Below are 20158 nucleotides of genomic sequence, written 5' to 3'. Positions count from 1 at the left end.
AAAACCTGAGTAAATAAAGGATTCATGTGTAACTAGGAATATCTGAATGAATCTTCCAACTTCTCAACTATACTCAGCTTTAACAAACTTGAGGCAATCTCTAGATCTATCTGAGCATCCACATAATCTGGACCTAGACACCAGGTATCCCTTGCTCTCACATTGAGACAGGTACATCTGGGCATAACTTCCTGCTATATTTAGAATATAAGCACCTTGAAAGGAGAGATTGTTTCATTCTTTGTATTTGTATTACCTAGCCCCGTACTGTACCTGGAATAGAGCAGACCCTTAATAGATGCTTGCTGAAGGGACAGTTTCCTGTTTTAAAACAGGTTGGGTACCATTTTTGGAATCCTGAAGGGAAGCTAGACCATCAACATCAGCGATGCTGTAAGATGCTATTTTTTTTTTAAACAACTGACAAATGAGAGACAGTGGCTTTGTGGCAGAGTTAGTTCCCTGTACAGTCAACAACTAATCTTGTTTTAGTTTTTGACATCATAACTGTGGCATAGTTACAGCTTCTTTTCAATACATTTAAAATTTGGAGAGTGTAAGTTTTTGATGGGTAAAATGCCTTCAGTGTGCTGATTCTTATTACTTTGTTTTTTAAAATAAATTTTATGTATATGTATATGTATACATATATATTGTTTAATATACTGCCCAGTGACAGACTTATTGACTAATTAAACATGTTGGAGTCTAATTCTGAAATTCCTCATTTAAAAGTTAGATTGACAACATAGTGATTTTTAAAAACTATTTGTATGCCACTTGAAAAAAAAACCCTTCCCTTTTACCTTCCATTTCAGAAAATCTGTATGAGTTCCAAGGCAGAAGAGCAGGAAGGGCTAGGCAATAGGGCTTAAGTGACTTGCCCAGGGTCACATAGCTGGGAAGTGTCTGAGGTCAGATTTGAACGCAGGACCTCCTTTGGCCTGACTCTAGAAATCCACTAAGCCATCTAGAGCTGCCCCTTTATAAGTCATTTTGAAAATGTACTGCACTATGGGGAAAGTGTCTCATTTGATCATTGTTTTCATTGTTTGTGATCATCTTATCTTTTTTTTCTGTCTCAGAATGGATTCTAAGTATTAGTTCCAAGGCAGAAGGGCAATAAAGCATAGGCAATTGGGGTTCAGTGACTTTCCCAGGATGACTCAGTTAGGAAGTGTCTGAGACCCTATTTGAACCCAGGACTTCCTATCTCTAGGGCTGGTACTCTATCCACTGAACTGCCCTTGATCACATTGTCTTTCCATACAGTATAAACCTTCTACTCTTGAGCAAAGCAGCTGCTTTTTTAAAGCAGTAATTTCTTCTTTCCTTTTATTTCTTTTATAAACAAAACTTTTCTTTAAGAGATGTGACTTTGAAGTATTGTCTGTTACCCAAAATAGCTGACTCTCACTTATTGTAAAATAAAAATTGTTCTGCTTCATATAAAGTGGACTGTGCAGATTTCTGGATGTTCAGACATGCATCGTTAGATAACAAGGTCTTTTGTGAGCAATGGAAAAACTATTAAATGCTTAATGACAGTAAGAATAATGAGGTTAATGCAAGTGAATTCCTCAGCTGCTGGGCAAGCTCACAAGCCCTAAAAACTGGGTGATCCTCGGCATTCTCTGCCTCCCTTCTCCACCACTCCACCACCATCACAGCAGAATCAGGAGCAAGGCAACGGGACACTAAAAGACCTTTTTTTGTGTTTTTGTTGCTGCTTCAAGAGTTGCCATGGCTAAAGAGTTCAACCACCAAGGGGCCAGTCCATTGTGGTGATGAGCCTTTCTCTGTTCAACAAGGCTGATTCTTGGCAAGTGAGCTCTGTCTATTGACAGTCTTAGATGGCATTAGATGGCATTCCAGCAAGACACAATCTGCCAGAGCTTGCCTTCTGCTGGCATAGGCTTTGAGAACAGGCTTTTTTTTTTTCCAACTCTTACTTTCTGTCTTAGAATGGATACTAAATACTGGTTCCAAGAGAGAAGAGCTTTAAGGGTTAGGCAATAGGGGTTCAGTGACTTGCCCAAGGTCACATGCCTAGGAGTATCTGAGGTCAAATTTGAACTCAGGTCCTTCTAACTTCAGGCCTGGGGCTCTACCCACTAAGCTACCTATCTGCCCTGAATATACTTCATTGTTCCTTTTAAAAAAACTTTTTAAAATAACTCTTGCCTTCAGTCATAATATCAATTCTAAGGCAGAAGACTGGCAAGGGCTAGGCAATCCAGGTTAGATGACTTGCCCAGGGTCACACAGCTAATAAGTCTCTGGGGTCAGATTTGAACCCAGATCCTTCCAACTTGAGGCCTGTGCTACCTAGCTGCCCAAGAGTACAGGGTCTTGAAGATGTGGCATCAGAGTAAAATTTGATGGTGCCTTTCTTGATTCTCTCAAGTGTTAGTCCTTCTCCCTTGGCCCCCAATCATCTTGTATGGATTTTGTGTATTCTTAACTACATACAAGTTGTCTTCCCCAACAGAATTTTTGCACCTTAAGGGCAGGGAATTTAGGTTTTTAGCCCCTAGCACGCTGCCCAGCACAAAAGAGACTCAATTAATGCTTGTTGGCTGATTGACTGGAGAGTAAGTTGACAGACCAGAGACATTATTTGAGCATAAACATCATACAATCCCAGAGTGTTAAGAATGAAGAAGCACATTTCCCACTTTCCCCCCTTCCCCCTTCACTTCTCCTCTTGGGCTTTACTCCTTCCTTCTGCCCCCTCACATTTTTTAGGGTCTCCAACACAATTCCTTAAGATCCTGGGCTCCTACAGAAAGCCAACAGAAGTGGGATAGAAATTCACAGTTGCATGACAGCAACACAAAGTAATGAATGCTGGAGGGGATGTGGCAAAGTCAGGATATTAATTCATTGCTGGTGGAGTTGTGAACGGATCCAACCATTCTGGAGGGCAATTTGGAACTATGCCCAAAGGGCGCTAAAAGACTGTCTGCCCTTTGATCCAGCCATAGCACTGCTGGGTTTGTATGCCAAAGAGATAATAAGGAAAAAGACGTGTCCAAGAATATTCATAGCTGTGCTCTTTGTGGTGGCAAAAAATTGGAAAATGAGGGGATGCCCTTCAATTGGGGAATGACTGAACAAATTATGATATATGTTGGTGATGGGATACTATTGTGCTCAAAGGAATAATGAACTGGAGAAATTCCATGGAGACTGGAATGACCTCCAGGAATTGATGCAGAGTGAGAGGAGCAGAACCAGGAAAACATTGTACAGAGAGTGATACACTGTGGTACAATCAAATGTAATGGACTTCTCCATTAGTGGAAATGCAGTGATCCTGAACAACTTGGAGGGATCTACGAGAAAAACCACTACCCACATCCAGAGGAAACACTGTGGGAGTAAAAACACAGAAGAAAAACAACTGCTTGATCACATGGGTCGGGGGGATATGAATGGGGATGTAGACTAAATGAACATCCTAGTGCAAATATCAACAACATGGAAATAGGTTCTGATCAAGGACACAGTGGAATTGCAGTTGCTACAGGAAGGGTGGGGGAGGGGAGAGAGGGAAAGAATATGATTCTTGTAACCAAGGAATAATGTTCTAAATTGACTAAATAAAATTTTAAAAAAAGAAATAAATAATTAAAAAAAAAAGAAATTCACGGTTGCTTAGCCTCCAACCTGCAGGATGGATGGAGTCACAGGCGGGCATGCTTCTTAGCATGAACCCTATGAAAAGTTGGACTGTTTAGCCATATGTTTAACCACTCCTGGGGGAGTGGACGGGACTGTTCTCCCAGGATTACTTTGGAATGGAGCCCCATCAGGAATCTTCTTGGCACTCACACCTATCACATTCTCCAGCAGAGGGAGACATCCATCATCTCGCTGACCTCAGGTTTGTGCCGCCACTTTTATAAGGAGCCTTAGCAGAAGCTACAACAGCTCTAACAGGAAGTGGAAAGGGAAAGCCAATACCGACCTTTCCTTGACATAAACTTGACTGGGTTTTTTTTCATCAGCTAAGGCTAAATATTACCATCAACAAACCCTCTGTGGCTCTCAGGGCATAACACAGTGACAGAATAATTAAGAGTCTGAAATTAAGAGTCTGCACTGAGTCTGAAAAATTTCCAAAGTCCTTTATATACATCTCATTGGAGCCTTCCAACAGTATTAAGTATTATTATCCCCACCCTACAGATGAAAACATTGAGGCTCAGAGAGACTAAGTAGACTGCCCAGAGCCCCACAGCTAGTGAGTTTGAGAAGGAAGAATTTGATTCCACATCTTACAAATGAGATGATCCAAGTAAAGCTTTGGGTCATTTACATTTTATTTTATTGATATCTTTTTGGGGTTGTGTGTGTGTGTGTGTGTGTGTGTGTGTGTGTGTGTGTGTGTGTGTGTGTTTATAGATTTCCTTTTACTTCCCTAGTGAGCCTTTCCTGGTAATGAAGAATAAAAAGGAGAAAAAGAAAAACAAGCTAAACTTTCAAATGAGTCTGACAGTATGTGCCATGTTCCATACCCATAGCCCCCCCCCCCCCCTTAAGAAAGAAGGAAGTGGCATTTCCTCCTTTCTTTATCAGTGCCAAAGCTTTGTAAATCTTATGGTGTCTTAAGGTACTTAAGGTACTAGCCCTAATTAGTATAAACCAAGAGGAAGTCCCTAAGTGCAGTTGCTAAGGCTTATTTCCAAGAACTCATCACTTTCACCTCTGTGGAGGCGGCAATAAACATACCCAGAATCCAAATGGCTTGCCTATGAGCAATCTGAAAGAGAAGAAAGGGCGACACCACCTACTCAGGTGAAACTGGCAACCTAATTGGAGCCGGCTATTTTGTTTTAGAATTAGCAATCTATTTCCCCTAAGGCTACTAAGCCAAAGAATTCCCCCCACCCCCTCCAACCGACTAAAATGACCTGGCTTAAAACTTTCAAGATGTCTGTGCTGGGGGCGGGGGTGAGGAACGGAACAAAAGCTGCTTTCCCTTCTGGGTGGGAGTAGCCTCATTCCATCCTGCCCTGGCAGAGGAAAACTACGTATTCTGGAGATAATCCAAGAAATTGAGGGAAATGTCCCGGACTGTTGCTATGGACACTACACCTTCCCAAGGAGTCTTATTTAGCAGTCTCAAGGGTCCAGTTTGGTTTGAAATTGCAAGGAGAAAGGGGAAAATAAACATTATTCCAAGGTAAAGTGGAAGGCAAGAGACAGACATTAAATTCTACTAACACTAATTAAACACTTCCTATGCTCAGGGGCCTGAACTTTGAGCTGGGGCTACAAAGACTGACAAAAAGGAACCCTGATGGAGTTTCCATTCTACTGAGAGGATGCATGTACGTTACAAAGTATGAGATTACAAAACGAATACAAATGGACACAAAGTAATCTGCAGAGAGAAAGAGAGCACCAACAATCTAGAGCCTACTGGAAATGCTTCGGCAGGAGACTTGAGCTATGCTATTTTTAAAGTCTTCTGCGGTAGCTGGAGGGCACAGAAGATAAAGAGCCAGGCGTGGAGATGGGTTCGAATTTGACTTCAGACCTTTTCTGGCTTCCATGGTGACCCCAGCAAGTCACTTATCCCCAATTGCCTGGCTCTTACTGTTCTTCTGCCTTGGAAAGGATACTGAGTAAGATTCTAAGAGAGAAGGTAAGGTTTTAAAAATGTGCTTGATTCAATATGTCCAGAGGGTGGATGGAGGAGACTCGGGGAGCTTCTTCCATTCATCAGGGACATCTCTTGTCCATGATCCTCCCAGATGCTTTTATAACAAATCTAAGCGTTCCTTCCCAATTATTCTTCTCTATCCCCTTGTAACAAAGCCCAGCTAAGCAAAACAACTGACCAAAGGGCCATATCTAAAGACTGTCTTTCCCACCACTTCTAGAGGAGGCAGGCTTTGGGTTCAGTTTGCTCAAGTTTTTCTAATTACCTGGGCTTTGAAGGGAGCTAGAGACTTCTAAAAATGGAGCTAAAAAGAAAGCACCTTCCACATAGGAGGCGTCAGTTCTATGATTAGGCTTGTTGCAGTGGTTCATAGATCTTTCAGGGGCTAGAGTAAGGTGTTGGTCTGGGGAGATTCTCAAAGCATGCCAAGGAGATTGAATGATAAGATTTAGGGGGTTTATTTTCAAAAAAGGATCTTGTTTTTCCCCCAATTTGCCATCCTGACTCATTCATTCACAAAGAAGCAGATGTGGCTCAAGCAAATTTTTCCTATTTGCTTCTCAGCATTTCCCCCACTCTGGGCTAGCAATGCTTTAGAAGTCTTAGAGACCAGAAGTCACTTGACTTACTCTGACAATTTGACCGAGATGATTCTCCTTCCCCCCCCCCCCCCCCAGGATAGCTTGGTGAGCATTAAAAAATGCCCATCCTGTTCTTGATTTCCCCACCACAGTGCCCTGGAGGCAGGATTCCCTCCTTTTCAGATTTCACAATTGTAGGAAGGAGTTTTCACTGTGGCTGTTGCAGGGCACTGGACACAGTGGAGACCATCTGTAAATACTTGCTAGGGGACACTGGCCTGATGGAAAAGTGGGGTTATTGGTTTTGCTCAATTGTTTCAGTCATGTACCACTCTTTGTGATCCCATTTGGGGTTTTCTTGGCAAAGATACTGCAGTCATTTGCCGTTTCCTTCTCCAACTTACAGATGAGGAAACTGAGGCAGCCAGGTTAAGTGACTTGTCTAGAGTCTCCCAACTAGGAAGTGTCTGAGGCCAGATTTAAACTGGCAATGATGAGTCTGCCTGACTCCAGTCACCACCTGGTTACATGATGAGATGATGATTATGAAGCTCTAGAATGTCTTACCTTCCCTATTCAACTCTGCCAGACCAGATGTCAGGTACAAAGAAGAGTCCAAAGCTGAGTGCCCAAGGCCATAGGAGGCAACATCCCTTGGAACTTGTTGCTATTATCAACCCCATTTACTAATGAAATCTTCCACCAACTAAGGGTGCAAACTTTGTGCAGGAGGGATCTAGCCATTGCCTCCTCCTGCTTTCTTCCTCAACAACCACAGCTACTGAAGAAAAAGTTCTCACACACACAAAAAATAGCATACATAGGAGTTAGTATATACAGATACATACATATGACAGCTAAGTGCAGTGGATAGAACATCAGACCTGGAGTCAGGGAGACTCATCTTTGTGAGTTCAAATCTGGCCTCAGATACTTACTAGCTGAGTGACCTTGGGCAAGTCACTTAACTCGTATTTGCCTCAGTTTCTTCATCTATAAAATGAACTGGAGAAAGAAGTGGCCAACCACTCTAGTATCTTTGCCAACAAAACGTAAATGGTGTTGCTAAGAGTCAGACAGATTTAAAATGAAACTAAATTGCAACAATAAAAACATATTCACTTCTATAAATAAACACGTGTGTATGTATACAAGACACAAGAATGAGAGGCACAGACATGGGGATGGAGAGTCATTTCACTATTTGGGGAACTTTAGACATTGAAATGCATTTTTTTATGTTGTTTGGTTTGTGTGGGAGCTAAATTGAAGTTTGTAATAAATTACTTTTCTCACCCCATAATCTTTGATCCTCTCAAATGGTTCAACATTTGATATTGGTTTGTCAAGGGAAATGGCACTAAGGAAAATGCTTTCCCACATCCCTTCAATGCAGGCTAAGGACCATGGGACCGTTCCATCTCCCCCTACATGTGTTGTCTTTGCTCTTTGGAGGAAATGAGCTTCTTAGGGATAGGTGCTAGGTCACTAGGCACAAAGACCACCCTGCTTGGCTTCATAAATACTTGTTGACTGACTATGTGAAGGATAAGGCTTTACCCACAGTGAGCCCTTAATAAATGTATTTTCCTTCATTCATGAGGAAATGAGGCTGAGAGAAGTTAGTGACTTGTCCAAGGCCACACAGCCAAAAAATAACTGAGACAGGACTCAAACTCTTAATTTTCCTGATTCCCAGTCTAGTGTTCTGTTCACTGTCCCCACTGCCCAGCTGCCAGTAAAATGACGGGGTCACACCAAATGCCTTCTGTGGTTAGAGCCTGTGACTACATAGATAAGGAGGGGACATGACCCACTAAAATAGCTCCTTGAAGGCAGGAACTCCTATGTTGCTATGTTCTTTCTCTCTTCTTAGCTATGTTACAGAGACTGTTCGAAAGCACAGGGATCCTTTAAATCATAATGTGCACAGAATACAGTTTGAAATGCCTTTTGATTCAGATCTGTGATTTAATGGCAGAGGGATCTCTTCCACCACTGTGTGATTGTTCAGTGGTTCAACATGTCTGACTCGTAATGATTCCATAGACCATGACATGCCAGGCCCTTCTCTCCTCCACTATCACTCAATATCTATCCAAATTCATGTTCATTGTTTCTTTTCTCTTCTCTTTTCTTCTCTTCTCTTCTCTTCTCTTCTCTTCTCTTCTCTTCTCTTCTCTTCTCTTCTCTTCTTTTCTTTTCTTTTCTAACTCTAACTTTCCATCTTGGATTCAGTACAAGTACTAGTTTCAAGCTAGTAAAGCAGTAAGGGCTAGACAATTAGAATTAAGTGCCTTGCCCAAGGTCACCCAGCTAGGAATTGTTTTGAGGTCAGATTTGAACTCAGGATCTCCCATCTCTAGGTCTGATTCTCAAACCACTGAATCACCTTGCTGCCCCCATATTCATTCCATGTATATATCTCATTTTCTGCTGTCCCCTTCTCATTTTGCCTTCAATCTTTCCCAACATCAGGTTCCAACATTATGTGACCAAAGTATCTAAGCTTCAGCTTCAGTATTTGACCTTTCAACAAAAAGTCAGAATTAATTTCTTTAAATATGGACAGATATGATCTCTGCTGTCCCAGGGATTCGCAAAAGTCTTCTTCAGCACAACAATTCGAAAGGGTCATTCTGTGGCTCTCAGTTCCAAGCCCTCTGAGGCAAATTTGCAACCACTGTACAAGTTGTAGTCCTAGAGGATTGCCTAGGACATGGAGAGGTTCACTGAGGACACACGGAGGAACTGCTAATCAATAAGCCAATCCGCTAACCACCACACCTCTGGAGCCACTCTATTGCAATCCTTCCGTCTATTGGGGCAAAAATAACAGCTCCATCTTTCCCACGATGTCTTATTTGAAAGTAAATTTGCTGTGATAGAACTGGATTTCCATTGAACCACAGAGGATTTCTCTTTGGGTTCTGAGAAGGAGAAGACAAAATTTAAAGCTAATCGGTGAGTCTTAACCCCAAGGTGGACTGGAGAAGGGACAGACTTGAGGGCAGGGAGAAGGATCAGAGGATTATTGCAGTGATCCAGGGAGAGGGGATGAAGGGCTGAATTAGAGTAGTATGAGTAGAAAGATGGGGATGTGTAGGAAAGTTGTTGTGAAGGCAAAAGCAACAAAACTTGGCAATAGATTGAGTATGGGAGTCAACGACTGTGTGAGGTGAGTGAGATGGCCATCAAGAATGAAGCTGAGGTTTTGTGCCTAGAAATTCAAAAGCATGGTAGTGGCCTCTACAGGCAGACAGGTGGCGCAGTAGATAGAGTTCTAGGCCTGGAGTCAGGAAGACTCATCTTCATGAGTTCAAATCTGGCCTCAGACACTTTACTACCTGGGTGACTCTAGGCAAGTCAATTAAATCTGCTTCAATTTCCTCATCTGTAAAATGAACTGGAGAAGTAAAATGTCAAACCATTCCAGTGTCTCTGCCAAGAAAACCCCAAATGGAATCATGAAAGGTCAAACCTGACTAAACAACAACAAAAAGTACCCTCTACAATAATAGGAAGAAGGGGGGATAGGAAGATGACAAGGGCTGTTCTGGACAAGTGAAATTTGAGGTGTCCATTGGGCATCCTGTTCAAGAGGCAAGTGGTGATGTGGATCTGGAGAGAGACTTGGGCTTTATCTATAGATCTGTAAATCATCTACTTCAAAATGATCATTGAACCCACTGAAACAAATTCTTATTTTTTAGAGAATCTCTAGATCCCTTCTGTTGTATTTTAAGAAAAGCTTCTGGGGGCAGCCAGGTGACTCAGTAGATTGAGAGTCAGGACTGGATACAGGAGGTCCTGAGTTCAAATCTAGTCTCAGATACTTCCTAGCTGTGTGACCTTCAACAAGTCATTTAATCCCAATTGCTTAGTCCTTACTGCCCTTCTGCCTTGGAAGTTATACTTAACATTGATTCTAAGAAGATAAGGATTTTTAATATTTCTTAAAAGATAAGTTTATGAATTCATTAAATCAGAGTTTCTTTTACATCTGTTCCATGTTTAACAGTGCCAACTAGGTAGTACAGTGGATAGAGCACCAACCTGGAGGCAAGAAGATTTTAATATAATTAGCTGTGTGATCCTGGGCAAGTCACTTCACCCTTATTTGCCCCAGTTTCTCATCTGTAAAATGAGAATACAGTTGAGAAGGAAATGGTAAACTACTCTAGTATCTTTGCCAAGTCCATGAGAATCAGACAGGGATTTTGCAAATAATATGTTCAACAAGGGTATTTCCCTAATGGGATTTTTGGGGGAAAGCACCATAATCCCTTTATTAATACACTGACATATCTCCCAAGTAATTTATTGCTAGAGTTGACTAATCTTACCGACCTTTTGCTAATTGCCATTAGCTTCAGTTTCAGAGGATGACCTTGTCTCAGTTTCTAGGGACTTTCTCTGTTTAGGACGGATTCCAATTTGTATCTGCCAATTAAATTTTTTCCTAGAATCTTGGAGGCAGGAGGGACCTTAGGGACTATTTCTCTAGCCTGAACCTGAACAAAAATCACCTCTGCAGCATACACCCAACCTTTGCTTGAACACAGCCAGTGCTAGAGAGCTTGGCTATCTTTCAAAGAAACCCAGGCCTTCACACTTGGGGACAGGATTAATTGTCCAGAAGTTTTCCCATCTAAATTTGCCCCCCCCCCCTTTGCTTCTTCCACTACTGCCAAGCAGAACAAGTCCAACCTCTCTTCCATTTGATAAGCCTTCAAATACTGGAAGATGGCTCCTAAGTCTCCTACTTAGTCTCCTATTCTTGCGGCTAACTGTCTACAGGACCTTCGACTGATGCTCATACGGCATGCATGGAGTCCCTTCTTCAACCAGGTTCTCTTCTTTGGGCTGCTCTCCTTTTTGTCAATGTCCTTGAAATGGAGAGCCCAGATCACAATACTCTCTCCAGATGTGGTCATGTCTCTAAGGGAATTTTTCCTCTGGAAAGTCCACCAAATAATTCCAAGGCGACTTCTGAAACTATGCTGGCTTCTCATACACCCCAAACACCTCATTCAGTGATACGAATGCCAGTAAAAAAAATCACATGGACTTTTGGGAGGAAATGTAACACTTTCATGAAATTCTGAACACACAAACATCCCCAAATGGTCCTGAAATGTGGATCAGAAATAAATATCTATTCATTCATTCAATGTCCCACAAAGCTAACATTTTAATAATACCTTATCTTGTTCCTGTAGTTTATTTTTACATCATATTGATTTTCCAACGTGTCCCTCCTTTCTCCCTACCCAGAGAACCATCAGTTATAACAAAGTAAATGTGTAATATTCCATATCCATTGTCCCTCCATGCCTGTAACAAAGAGAAAGGTTCATTTGCTCAAATCTTCGCCCCGATCAAACCTTTTTTCTAATAATTATTAAGTACCTGCTTTGTACAAAGCACCCTGCTAGATTCAAAAGTAGCTAAGATACCTCAAAGAGAAGTTCTTTCTCTTGTGGGCTATTCCTCTGAACTCTGGTGATGCACAGATTGCCTTATGGGGCTTGCATCTCCCCAAAATCTGAGTTATTCTTCTCTAAAGCTAAATAAAGGGGCTCTTCTTCACCTGGTTTCCATGGAGAGATGGCAGAGGGTCTGTGAATCTGGGTGGGAAAAAATGATGTCTTGACTTTCTCTATACCCTAACTGGAATTTAGCTGAAACTAACTGAAATTTACTTCCATTATTTAAAAAAGATAATGCTGAAAAGAGGTCCAGAGACTTCAGTGGGCTGCCAAAAGGGGGAAGAAGCTATTAGCTTAAACCTTGTCTTTTTTCTCTTTTTAATTAGAGATAGCATAGCAAAGTGAAAAGAGAAAATGTAGACCCAGACTCAGGAAGACCCAGGTTCAAATCCTGCCTTTGACACTTGCAAGTTGTGTGACTCTGGGCAAGTCACTGAACTTTGAGCCTTGGTTTCTTCATCTGGAAAATGAGGATAAAGCTAGCAGTAATATCTACCTGACAGGGTTGCTGTGAAGGTCAAATGACATACCATGAATAAAGAGCTTCATTTTTTAACTGTTTAAATTTAAATAATTAATTAAACCAAGGCATCCAACAATGGCAAAATTTTAAAATCTTCAGTCTGAGCATAGTCAAGACTCCTGTGCCTTTAACCTCCCAAATGAGATGAAGAGATATTAGTCTGTTCCAAATCATCAACCACAACTGAGAATAACATTGTGTTTCCACCGGAAGCCCAGAGTATGACACCCAGAAGTCACTTTTTTTTAAACTGTTACCTTCTATCTTAGAATCAATACTATGTATTGGGTCCAAGGCAGAAGAATAGTAAGAGTTAGGTCGTAGGAGTTAAGTGACTTGCCCAGGGTCACCCAGCTAAGAAGTATCTGAGGCCAGATTTGAACCCAGAATGTCCTGCCTCCAGGCCTGGTGCGCTAGCCATTGTGCTACCTAACGGCCTGAGAAGTCACTTCTAAAAAACAAATCTAGTACATCTGTGCCATGGTGAATCACCATTTCCTATATGATACTGACCCCTATGAATTTGTCCCTCCATCAGCTGGACCATCTTCTTGCCTCATGTATTCCTTCCCCAAGGAAAAGGGGAACTTTCTAAGGAGCTAATTATTCAAAGATCCTTCCTTTTTCAGATAAAACTCTGTAAACTAGTGCTCTAGCCAAAGAGCTAATTAGTGCAGTGCATGGAGTGTCAGAAGACTCATCTCCATCAATTCAAATCTGGCCTTAGACACTTACTAGCTGGGTGTCTTTGAGCAAGTCATTTACCTTTTCTTGCCTCAGTTTCCTCAAACATAAAACGAATTGAGAAGAAAATGGCTAACGATTCTAGTATCTTTGTTAAGAAAGCCCCAAATGGGAAAGTAGACTCTAAAAGATCACCCTAGTGCCAATATTAATAATATGGAAATGGGTCTTGACCAATGACAATGTTAAACTCAGTGGAATTGCACGTCAGATACTGGAAGGGAGTGGGAGGAGGGAAGGGAAAGAACATGAGTCTTGTAACCATGGAAAAATATTCTATCTCATCTAATTAAATAAAAAATGTATATAGAAAAAAATAAAGCCCCCAAATGGGGCTACAAAGAGTTGAACAGACTGAAATGATGGAACATCAACATCGGATTGGTGAGTGTCTGACAGGGATGGGACGTGAGCCCAGGTGTTCCCTGCTCCAAACATCCTGGACTCATTCTATAGAACCAGGCCACCTTCTTTAAGCTATCCTGCTGTAGGTGAGCAGAGAATTGCTAGGTCTCTCTGATCATCCTGCTAAAATCCAGGTGAATTCTTAACTATTTCACAAAAAGAGTTTCTTCCTCCAGATCCTAACAGGTTGATTTAAAAATAGAATCAAGTAAACCCCAAATTCAGCTTTGCCATATCTCTTCTCTCTAAAGAAACAAGCAGACGGTGCTTGAGGTCTGATCAAATGAGAAGATAACACCACCACGGTATTTTAAAACTTCAATCCAGAGTGCCAATCCCATGAAGAAAGCCAGATTGGAAGTTAGAAAGACCTGGTTTCAAATCCCACCTCAAACACTTAATATCTATAGGTCTAGGGTGTCAGTTTACTCATCTGTAAAATTAAGGGATTAGGCTAGATGGTTTTCAAGGTCCCTTTCAGTTCTCAATCTATTCATTCTATCTCTTACTTTTTTGGGGGGATGGGGGGACCAGATTTGTTTATTTAATCCAGTGTGGAGACCTCCAAGTGTAGATACTCCCTTCATTGATGGAGATCATCTCTCATCTGGATAGTCTTAGAGGAAGAGTTCTTAACCTGAGAGGTGCATGTACTTAAAAAAGCAACTTTTAAAAACATGACTTTCAATATGTTTGGTTTCCTTTGTAATCCTGTATTTTACACATTAAACATATTATTTTAAGAATGGGTCAATAGCCTTCCCCAAACTACCAAAAAGGACACCAAAAAAGTTAAGAATCTCTGATTAGAGTTAGTGGCCTTGGGCATTCATCCAGAGGCTCCCCAGCTAATGCCACCCTCGGCACATGAACCCAAGGCTCTATCTATTAAACTATAGAGCTTCTCATATTATACTGTAGTATGGAGTGGCTTGTGATTTTTCTGGTGTGGCCATACCCTCCACCCATCCAGGTCACAATCCCCCTATCTCAGTCTTCATGTGTCTCGGTGGCTGAAAAAATCATGACCCTGCTTCCAGCCTCAGTTTCTCCTCATTTCCTTTAGTTGATCCCAAGATGACAGACATAATCCTTCATGAACCCATTTTTTAAGTCTCTCCAGCTTGGAAGGACCCTCCAGAGCTTGATCTCTGCTTGAATGTCCTTAGGGAATACAGAACCCCTCTCTACTAGAACGAGGCACCAGAGCAGGTAGGGATCTAACAGAGGGTCCCCATTTCCAATTAGATAAAGGGAACAAACATTTGCCACTCATCTGCACAGATTTGTATGGATGGAGCACAAGGAAAAGCAAACTAGCCCATTGACGACGCCATCAGAAGGGCTACAGAGACAACATCCACTAGGAGAGACTGAATTTTCCTTGGACTTGGCAGGAAGTTGCAGGCTTGAGGCTTGACTTTGCTGTCTACCCACTGTGTGTCTTTGGCTAAGTCTTTACCTTTCTCTGAGCCTCTATTGCTTTCTTTGTAAAGCGAGGAGGCTGTACTAGCCGATCCTAATCCAGATCAAGGGTCGTGTCAGTGTCAGAAAAAGCCCAGTCTCCCAGGGTATTCCACCATCCCAGATGCCTCCCCCACGGGTGTCCGGTTCAAGTTTTTAAAAGAAAAACTGGGCACTGGCTCCCTGGCCCTCAGCTTGGATGGAAGGAAGCACAAGTGACTTACCTTGGACGAAGGATTCCATGAAGAACAAGAGGGCCAGAGCCAGGAGTATCCGCCTGCTGTATGTCCATGGATGCTGCATGGTGACCAGCTCCAGCCTCTACTCAAGCCTCACGATTGGGAAATGTGGCTGAGAACTCTCTGTAACTGAGAAAAGTTCTGAATTCTCCACCCCTGCCCAGACTGAGCCTACGTCACAATTTCCTGAACAAATAGAGTGACATCCACATTAAAAAAAAAAAACCCCAGAGAGACCGAGAGGGAGTCAAAGAAATGTTTTTGCCGGTTATGAAACTGCCCTGGACTCCCCCAGGACACTGATCCGAAAGTATTGTTTGCAAATCGTGTCTGATGAAAAACAACAAAAAAATTTTTTCCACTCTCATGGTAGTATTAAGGAGGGTTTGTTTACACTTGCTTCAGCAATAATCTAGCTTGTTTCCTATTCAGAGAAATAGGCCCTTGGGAAAGCGTGAGAACACAATTTAGGATCTGGAGGTCTGGGTTCAAATCCTAAGCCTACCATTCACTGGCTATCTGTCCTTAAGCAAATCCTTTCATCTCTCCGAGGCTCCTGTAAAACAAAGGAGTTGGATGAAAGGTCCCTTCCAGCTCTGAAGTGTCCAATCCAGGCTGAAGACTTGTGCTAATCCCTGATGAGGTAGAGTAACTACACATGTAACTTATTTTCTTTGTGCTGATTAAACACAAAATGTGTAGTAAGTACCAAAAGGCATCTCATTGGGTTGCAGGATACAACTGGGTGCTCCCCAAACTTGATCTTCTATCTCCCTCCACCCCAGCTTTGCACTGGCAGTCCTCTGTGTCTAGAATGCATTCTCCCCTCAGCTTTTTGAATTTTTAGCTTCTTTCAAAGTGCAACTCAAGTGCCACCTCCTCCCAAAGATCTATCATCAATAATGGACCAATCAACATTAATTCAGTATCTACTATGTGCCAGGCACTGAGTACTGCTCCCTTTTTTTGAAATTACCTTCTATGTGCTTTGTCTTTACTTGTCTGGGTGCATAGTCTCTAGAGACAGAGAATCTGGTTCAAACCCTCCCTCTGACTCACACTACCTCTGTGACGGGGACTTTGACTTCTTTGGCTTCCTCTGTCTTGAAATGAATTGGAAGAATCCCTCTGGCTTAAGACATATGACCCTACCCCATTGGGGGCAAGGTCTGTGTCAGTTTTGTCTTTTTAGCCCACTTGCTGTGCACACAGTAGGCACTTAATAATTGCTTATTGACTTAGAGCATTGGGTTAAGAATTAGGAGAAATGGTTTCCAATCCACACTCTCTTCTTTCCTACCATTGTGATTTGGGGCAAGACATTTACCTCCTCTAGGCCTTAGTTTCCTCATCTGTAAAATAAAGGAGTTGGAATTCTTAACACTCCTTGGAACTCTTTAAAATCCCATGAAATGAAGTGTTCTGACTTATATAATTAGTTGTGAGCCTCTGGACAAGTTATTTCTTATCTCATAGCTTCAGTTTCCCCCTCTGTATTTCCTCCCAAGAAATATCAAGGAATCTAGAAGGAATATTGTGGCCACTCAGCTGGATTCATTAAGCATACTTATTGGGACCAGGATCTCATCAAGAACTTGGTAGAACCACAGATTCCTGGGCATTCCTTCAGTTCTTCCACCCAAGTTTCAGTTCCTTCTGAACCTGATCCAATGTAAAGTTGGATTCTCCCTTCCCCATTGACCAGTTCCTTCTGGTCTCTTCTTCTTGCCCAGATTTTGTCTCCTCAGGTGGGACCTGGAATAAGCAGAATGTCAAGACTGTCTCTGTTTGAAACCCAGCCCTTCAGGTGATTTGCTATGAGGTTACAATTCAATGCACATTTATTGAGCAAGGAACTGAGCTAGGCACCAGGGATACAAAGGCAAAACTCAAAACTGGCACCTGCCCTCAGGAACTTCCATTCTAACTCCCTACAAGGTGTAAGCAGAGGTGTGAGGAGGAGAAAAAGGACGAACAAGCAAAGGACTCACAGAAGGCTTCAAGAATCCCCCTCTGCACTGAGTCTTACAGGAAGCTAAAGATTCTAAGAGGATACAGTGAGAAGGGAACACTTCCCAGACACCTAGGCCAGGCAGAGGTAGGAGGTGGTGGAAGGGATTTCCAGAAAACATCTACATCTGCTTCATTGACTCTGCTAAAGCCTTTGACTGCAGATCCCAACAAAATGTGAAGTCCTCAAAGAGATGGGAGCACCAGATCATCTTACGTGTCTCCTGAGGAGCCCGTAAGTGGGCCAAGAAGCAAAAGGTAGAACCCAACCTGGAACAAGTGGTCAATTTATGAGTAGGAGAGAGACCGATAAGGGTGCATAGTGAGTGTCATCTTAGTTATTTAACTTATATGAAGAGCACATCACACGAAATGCCAGGCTACATGGATCAAAAGCCGGAATGAAGGATGCTGGGAGAAACAGCAACAATCTCACTTATGAAGACGATATCACTCTGAGGGCAGAAAGTGAAGAATCAAGAAGTCTTCTGATGAAGATGAAAGAGGAGAGCATAAAAGCTGGCTCCAAGTTTGGCATTAAAAAAAGTAAGATCTTGGCGACTGATCCCATTGCTTCTTGGTTAGCAGAGGGTGAAGAAATGGAAGCAGTGTCAGATTTTATATTCTTGGGCTCAGAGATCTCTGCAGACAACTACTGCAGCCAGGAAATTAGAAGACAAACGTTTGCTCCTTGGAAGGACAGCTATGGAAAATCGAGGCAGCAGCATACTAAAAAGCAGAAACATCACCTTGCCAACACTGGTCCCTACAGTCAAAGCTACAGTCTTTCCAGTAGCAATGTATGGCTGTGAGAGTTGGACTATAAGGAAAGCTGAGAGTCACAGAATCAGTACTTTCCAACTGTGGCACTAGAGAAGACTTTCGAGAGTCCCTTGGACATTAAGGAGATCACATCGGTCAACACTTAAAGAAATTATTTCAGACATATCAAATACTGAAACTGAAGCTTTAATACTTTGGCCACATAATGGGAAGACAGGATTCACTGGAAAAGACCCTGATGTTGGGAAAGATTGAAGGCAAAAGGAGAAGGGGACATTGGAGGATGAGATGTCGAGGTCGTATCACAAAAGTAATGAGTGTGAGCTTGGACAGATTTCCGAGATAGCGGATGATAGAAGCCTCCCCCCCCCCCCCATCCCCGGTGTAGGGTCACAAAGACTCAGACATGATTGGACTACTGAAAAACAAAAGGAAGTGGCAGATTGAGATCAGGAAACAGCAAGAAGACCCATTTAGCTGCAACTGAGAGTAACATGTAATCAATTCTAGAAAAGATCAGGAGAGAATATTACCCCCCCCCCAGGTCCCTCAGAGAATAATAAAAGCATTTATGTAGCACTTCAGGGTTTACCGGTGCATTACTTATTTGATCTCATTTGATCCTCACAAAGAACACCTCTCCAAGGCAGGTGCTATTATTGTCTTATTTACAGAGGAGGAAACAGTTTAAAGAGGTAAATGACTTACTCAAGTATCTGAGGAGGGATTTGAACCTAGGTCTTCCTGACTCCAAGTTCACCTAAGGATAGATCTCAGAGGCCCTATGGACTAACTCCATCATCTACAGAAGAGAAAATTGTCCTCTGGTGAGGTTGTTTGTGCCTTGCCTGACAGTCACCTAGGAAGAAATCTCCAGAGGTGGCCTCTGAGTCTCTGTAACACCCTTCACGCTGCTTCCTCACCTGAGTGTGGGAACAAATGGCCCCTTCTCTGCCTGGCTTGCCTTTGTGGAAGGGGCTCTGCCTTCCCATCCTCCCCTGAACACCACACAAATAAGGCCCTTGAAGGGGCCAGAAGACACCCAGCATCCGCCTTATCTCACTCCTGACCCCCTTCTATTGTCTCCTGACACACAACAGCCAGCTCTGAGCTTTGAGGCTGAAGCCCATGTGCATACACATCACTTTCCACTTTCCATTTCTGTGGTCCTTCTAGACTGGGTTGGTTTATTTTTTTCCTCCTTTTTTTTTTTGATCAGAGGGAGGAGTTTCCCTTGCCTTGTGTTAGTCTTCCGGTGGTTCTTTTGGCCATTTCCTGATCACAGCTAAATACGTGCTTAAGACTCCAACTGCTGAACAGTCATGGTGAAAAGAGAGTCGCTATTGGGGTCAGACTTCTTTCAAACAGGACTGAGCTCCAAGGGAAGTCTCCTTGGTGTAAGAGCATGAGATTTAGAGTCAGGAGGATGGGGGTTCAAATCTGACCTCAGGCCCTTCCTTACTAGCTTCAGGTTGCTTCTTTGTAAAATGAAGGGGTTCACTCAAAGACCTCTGAAGTCTAGAATCTAAACTATGTTCCCAAAAGTCATTGCTACCAGCAATAGGGGTCCTCACAGGTCCTGGGATCCTGGAACAGGGTTACAAGGCCTGAAATCTCCTCTCATACCTGAAGAAGGCTTCACGGTATCACCTTGGAAACCCTTCAACTGCCACCTCCCAGATGAGAGCTCTAAGCAGGAAAATGGCCCCAACAGCTGGTCCTGACAGTTACTGATTATCACACTGTTATTGGGATCTCCTAGAACAGACCATGGCATTCCCTTGGAAATAATGCAATCGTAGGGTCCTTCTCCACTCTAATATCCCCTAAGTGTCCCCACTCCTAGTGGTGTAATTGAGATTTGGAATTAGAAAGACCTGAGTTCGATTCCTAGCTCATCACTTACTATCTGTTTGACCTTAGGCAAATCACTTCCTTTCTCTGGCCCCTGATGTGCAAAATGAGGAAGAGAATAGTTGGATGATCCACCCTACAGAGTGATGAGAAGAGTATTTCATAAACAGTAAAGTATCCTATTACTGTGATGATTATTCCTGGGCTCAAACACTAATTTAATCTGTGCCCTCAAACACACTCACTTTCCTTTCCTTGACTATAAAATGGATGTATGTACCCTGTCCCCATCTTTCCCCCCGGACCATTACATAAATGGAATCAACAAAATATAAGAGATAAATGTAAAGTCTTACACTTGGGCCCAAAAAATCAACATTGCATTTCCA

At 42.5% G+C, this 20158-nt stretch overlaps 1 long non-coding RNA gene across 2 annotated transcripts in view; it reads right to left on the bottom strand.

Moving 5' to 3' along the window:
- Window positions 1-19612, bottom strand: part of LOC103102619 (uncharacterized) — a 24709-nt gene extending 5097 nt beyond the window's left edge. The window contains exons 1-3 of one of the 2 annotated variants that reach the window (XR_008911630.1): window positions 19542-19612; window positions 15108-15251; window positions 1-5 (exon numbers count right to left, since the gene is read on the bottom strand). The exon at window positions 1-5 is cut by the window's left edge and continues 143 nt beyond it. This is a non-coding gene — a long non-coding RNA (uncharacterized LOC103102619). Of the gene's footprint in view, window positions 6-15107; window positions 15252-16689; window positions 16866-19541 lie in introns of those variants that run through there. The other variant, XR_008911629.1, reaches the window with a different exon arrangement.
- Window positions 19613-20158: the final 546 nt, after the last annotated feature.

The sequence above is a fragment of the Monodelphis domestica genome, chromosome 1, assembly GCF_027887165.1.
Source record: "Monodelphis domestica isolate mMonDom1 chromosome 1, mMonDom1.pri, whole genome shotgun sequence".
Classification (NCBI taxonomy): Eukaryota; Metazoa; Chordata; class Mammalia; order Didelphimorphia; family Didelphidae; genus Monodelphis; species Monodelphis domestica.
Note: the sequence above shows the minus strand (reverse complement) of the source record. Positions and strands in the feature narration are given on the sequence as shown.